This window comes from Balaenoptera ricei, chromosome 12, assembly GCF_028023285.1.
Source record: "Balaenoptera ricei isolate mBalRic1 chromosome 12, mBalRic1.hap2, whole genome shotgun sequence".
Taxonomy (NCBI): domain Eukaryota; kingdom Metazoa; phylum Chordata; class Mammalia; order Artiodactyla; family Balaenopteridae; genus Balaenoptera; species Balaenoptera ricei.
Genome location: NC_082650.1, coordinates 20531131 through 20537225, shown reverse-complemented (window position 1 = coordinate 20537225; position 6095 = coordinate 20531131).

Here is a 6095-nt window from a genome sequence, read left to right as displayed (position 1 = left end):
GAGCAGGTGTTGGCCCCAAGTATTCTAAGAGACACCACCATTGCCAACAGGAAACTCTCAATAGCCATCATCGTATTTCTCCTACTCAGATTTCATGTATCTGTTTGTCTAAGGAGCACCATATGTAATTTGATTTAGCACATAGAGTGCAAAGTGAAAGAGGAGTTTACAATTTCAAAGGGACTGGAAAGACAATATCAACAAAAATTAGTTATCACAACTACCATATATTGTATGACTAGTATGTGATAGTACTTTATATGTAATATTTCTAATCCCTGTAACCATTCTAAAAGGGAGAGAGTCTAATCATCATTTTACTAAGGCAGGAGCTGTGCACAGTGAGATAAAGTACTTTCAAGGTCCCAGGCTGTGTGACAGACAGAGCTAGAATTTAAATTTCTATCAGATAAACTAGGAAACCTTGTTCGTTCCTCTACATTGTATTGATACCAGCAAATTCTGGAAAAGGAGCAAAACCATGGTCTCTTGTTTATTTCCTATTTTGCATTTTGTGGAGGCATGGCCTTCACTCTTCTCTCAGCAACAGTTTCTTACCTGACGGATAACCTCTACTTGATTCTATTACTAAAGGCTCTGATAGGATTCTCACACCAAGGCTTAGAGTAGTTTCCTGTATGCCTTCTGAGGCTCATCTTGTTCAGCTCCCAAATACTCCCCAGGGAATTCCCTGGCAGTCCAGTGGTTAGGACTCCATACTTCCATACTAAGATCCCGCATGCCGTGCCGTGTGGCCAAAAAATAATGATCCCAAATACTCCTCTGAGGCCTCCATGCTAATGTTATCTCTCCTTAGCAATGACAGTATGACTTATGACAATATGAAATATGACAATATGACTTACAGGAATAGCACAGAGATTTGTCATTGTAGAACAGTGGAGATTGCAGCTTCAGCGTGGATGGTATATGTATTATTCACATGGCTACACTCAAACTTTAAAATACTTGGATCAATAATCACATTCACTAAAATTATATTTAACATCCAAAATACATGTCTTCTGTTAATATAAAAATTAAATAAACCTCTCTATAAGCCTACATTTGTGTAGCTATCCTAAGGGTAATAAAATCTTATTATTTCCCTTTGCCTATTACTTGAAATATGATGTGAGAATAGTAAGGTGTAGTTGGAAAATATTTTCAATAGCCTAGGATTGAAAGAAAGCTTTCCAGGTATAGAAAACAAATTGGGTCTGTCTGCAAATCACTTGCAGTATGAGATTTGGAGCCCCTATTCAAAAAATGCATTTTTCTTCTTAATTTTCCAATTGACAGTAATATAAGCTCCTGGCATTTGTCAATGGTTCGTTTCCAGTTATCTTACAAAAATGCCTGAAAATAAAAAGATACACTGTTTTCCTTCCTATAAAAAAAGGCACACTGAGTTATTACTAGCAGTCTCTCAATGGCAACAGTGCTTCATTTTCATAATTCATCACCGATTTTCTGGGACTAACAAGTTATATTTTGACCAGAGACAATGAACCAAATTTTAAAATTATATACATTAATACTTCTAACAATAAACACACAAGTAATAATGATTTCTTTGTCATTTCTTTTGCTTATCTAATTTTGCCATTATCAGGCATTTAAAAATACAATTGTAAAATGATTGTTATCTGTGTGCTACTTTCATCTTCCTACCATATTTAAGCTCCTTTAGGCAAGGCCATGGTATTAGTTACCTCTGCTTCTCGTGTAGAGTCTGGCAGTATGTCTGGCAAATAGTAGGCATATGTAATATATATTTAAGTAAGTGAATGAATGTTCAAAATACATCATTTCCTAGAATTTTCACAAAGATACATTATCACCTTCACAGTGGGAGCTTCTGATGAGTGTATTGAGGATTCTCCATCCTTGCTTTACATATATATATAATTAAATGAATCTGAGAAATTAAAAAAATTTAGAATGGTAAAAGGAATATAGCAAATACTTATATTCCTACCATCCTGAATTAACAGTGGTTAGCATTTAATTATGTTTGTTTCCTTTTTAAAAAAAAAAAAAAAAAGGCAAAAAAGCATTACAGATACAGCTAAGGTCTTTTTTAATGGCCCCTGCTCCATTGTCCCCTTTCCCCTCATATACTACAGAACCAATTGCTGCTATTATATATATCCAAATATAATATACTTGTGAACATTTATTTTAATGTGGATAAATGCCATAATATGGTATGTGTTGACCCATATATTGATTTTATTACTCAACATAGTATTCTGAGATTTATCTGTGAGAATATGTCACATGTCTATTGCATTCTAATTAGCGTCTCTATAGTTCTCCATTGTGTGGAGTTCCGACACCATTCTCATTTGTGTTGTTTTCAAATTTTGGCTTGTACAAGCCATTCTATACTATACACCCTTGCAGCTATCCTTGTGCACATTCATAAAAGTTCCAGCCAACACTTGTCTCTCAAGTATTGGCCTTTGAATGGTGAGCAGCCAAACCTGAGTTCAGTAACATAACTTTTATCACACTCAAGAAATTTTATAATATTCCATATGCCATTCTTAATAAAGGACATTAAATTCATTCCCTAATTTCTATTTCATTTTTCAAATGTAAATATTGATGAAGCATTGTTGCTATGGCAAGCCCCAACTGGCCACAGAAAAGAATAATATGCAAAACAGAAATTTATGTTTTGATGGATGACACTTCAGTGGGAACAAAGTGCAGACCTTGCCTTGGCTTTGGCAAGAGGTAAGTCATTGCTGACTTTAAGAAGGGTCGCTTGAGGAGAGTGATGAAGATAGAAGCCTTTGCTGGAGTAGATGGAAGAGTGAAAAGGAGGAGTTGGAAACAGTGAGGTCAGAAACCCTTTAGAGAATTTTGCCATGAAGAGGAGCAGAGAGATAAATAGTAGCTGGAGGGGGACTTGAAGTCATGGAGGTTTTCTTTTTTTTTTAATTGGGTGATATTAAAGTGTGTTTATATGTCAATTGGAATAATACAGTGGAGAAGAATATACTGAATATTAATAATAAAGGAAAAAAGTAAATTGACAAGTGACATCCTTGAGAAGGTGTGAGTGTATATGCTAAGTGGAGGGATAGTGTTAGCTAGAGGAGGGGTAATTCTCTCAAAATAGAGGCTGGAAGGCCAGCAATCTGGGGAGAAGTCAGACTTGTGTCCAAAAACCAACAGCAAAGATTCTGCTTGACCATGAAATGCTTCAAAGGGAGAATCATTTGGAGAGAGGGGCAGAGTCTTCATTATCTTCCACTCTGTGCAGACTTTCTTCTGACTGGTTGTTGGTGAGGTAACAGGGTAGTGTTCCAGGAATCTTGTGCTCAGTCTGAAGTTACCATCCTCCACCTGGGTGGGGCCTTAATTTCTACAGAACTCAAAAGTATGGTTCTGTATATTCCTTGAGGAGGAACCAGGACCCTGCCCCACTGCTGCACTATTGTTTCTTGACTGCTCCTCCTTAGTTTCTGCATTCCCTCCCTTCCCTGATAAGCAGCTGTTTGAATCTGTCCTTAGGACCTCAGGAAAGGTCAAGGAGGCTAAATGAAGCCAGTTTCCTATGAACAAGAAATGGGGGGCATGGAAAGGATTTGTACCTGGGAAGGCCCCACAGGGTCTTTCTAATTATTTTAAAGTGGGGGAGATAAAGTTTACTAAGGATATATAGTAGCACTATTTTTCCAAATTAATTGTCCACTTATAACTTGTGGTAAAATAAACAAAATTTAATTAATTAAATTAAACTTAAATTATTTTAAATTTAAATTAAATTAACTCACCTAATTAAGGTGAGTCCATTCAGCACAGCTGTGTGGTTTTCACCAGGCTCATTCAGCTGATTTGGTGCAGGTGAGGAGGAAGGGGAACTACCAGAGTTGGGTGTTGTTGAGGGAATTCAGAGGAGGGAGGGAGGGGAAAGGACATTAAAAAGTGTTTGCTCTACATTGAATCCTAAATAGCTACAAGGAGAAGTGAGGACATTAATGTCATATTATTTACTGAAAACGTAGTATTATTGGAGGTCTCAGCAAGGGTCAGAATATTACTGGAATGGAGTTTTTAGAGTACACTGGAACACAAAACCTGAGAATCAGAAAGAGGGAAGTTAAAAAATGATAGTGAAACCATGCACCTCAGATTTGGACTTGAATCCACACAGCTGGGACTCGAACCCGGCCAAAACCCACAGTCTTCCAACTGAGATCACACACCTGGTTTCAGGACTTAATGAAACTCTTGATGTCTCGTCGCAGAAAGAATTCAGTGAGAGACAAAGTAATAGGTAAGAAGTGGGTTTATTTAGAGAGAAACATACTCCACAGACAGATTGTGGGCCATCTCAGAAGGTGAGAAATGCACCAGGGCATGGGGTTGTCAGTTTTTATAGGGGTGGGTAATTTCGTAGGCTAATGAGTGGGAGGAGTATTCTAGCTATTTTGGGAAGGGGTGGGGGTTTCCAGGAATTGGGCCACCACCCACTTTTTGATCCTTATGGTCTGTCTTGGAACTGTCATGGCACCTGTGGGTGTGTCATTTAGCTTGCTGATGTGTTACAGTGAGCGTATACTGAAGCTCAAGGTCTAGTGGAAGTTGACTTGTCTGCCATCTTGGACCCATTTTATGGGTCCCATTTTCTACTCAGTTTATGTCATGTCCTCAGGCTATGTCATTCTTTCAAAAGTTGTGTCCTGCCCCCTTCCCTCCTGTTTCAATAGTTCAGTGCAGTCTTTCATCTTGACAGGTATGGCCATCAATTGCATGGCTCAGGTGGGGTTGAGAGCTTAAGAATAATTGGAGCTAAAAACATCAGGAACCTGAGAAGTGTCAAAAGTGGATGTTGAAATCACAATAAATTATGTCAGGGCATATGGTGGACAGTTAGACAGCAAAGCATTTGCTGAAGCCATTGGTGAGTAAGGGAGAATGATTAAGGGACCATATTTGAAGCAAATGGGAGTAATCAAGGGTTTTGAAATCAGTTGACATGCAGTTCAAGGAAGCAGGTGGAGTTTTGTGTTTTGTTTTTTGTTTCCAAGAAGAAAAAAGAAATTGTTGCCTGAAAACACCTAGACAACAAACATTTATTGTTTGTTCTTGGTCAAATGCTTCCATGAACCAAACATTCTAAATGAAATGCATCTCAGGGAACTCCACTTCGCTATACAGTAGAAACTAACACAACATTGTAAAACAACTATACCCCAATTAAAAAATAAATAAATAAATGAAATGCATCTCTCTGGGTCCATTTAGAACTTTTACACTGTCTCCTTGTTGATTACATTTTCTTTAGGGTCACAATTCTTTTTTTTTTTTTTTTTTTTTTTTTTTTGTTTTTTTTTTTTTTTTAAACATCTTTATTGAAGTATAATTGCCTTACAATGGTGTGTTACCTTCTGCTTTATAACAAAGTGAATCAGTTATACATATACAATATGTTCCCATATCTCTTCCCTCTTGCATCTCCCTCCCTCCCACCCTCCCCATCCCACCCCTCTAGGTGGTCACAAAGCACCGAGCTGATCTCCCTGTGCTATGCGGCTGCTTCCCACTAGCTACCTATTCTACATTTGGTAGTGTATATATGTCCATGACACTCTCTCACCCTGTCACATCTCACCCCACCCCCTCCCCATATCCTCAAGTCCATTCTCGAGTAGGTCTGTGTCTTTATTCCCGTCTTGCCCCTAGGTTCTTCATGGCCTTTTTTTCCCCTTAGATTCCGTATATATGTGTTAGCATACTGTATTTGTTTTTCTCTTTCTGACTTACTTCACTCTGTATGACAGACTCTAACTCCACCCACCTCATTACAAATACCTCCATTTCATTTCTTTTTATGGCTGAGTAATATTCCATTGTATATATGTGCCACATCTTCTTTATCCATTCATCTGTCGATGGACATTTAGGTTGCTTCCATGTCCTGGCTATTGTAAATAGAGCTGCAATGAACATTTTGGTACAAGACTCTTTTTGACCTATGGTTTTCTCAGGGTATACGCCCAGTAGTGGGATTGCTGGATCGTATGGTAGTTCTATTTGTAGTTTTTTAAGGAACCTCCATACTGTTCTCCATAGTG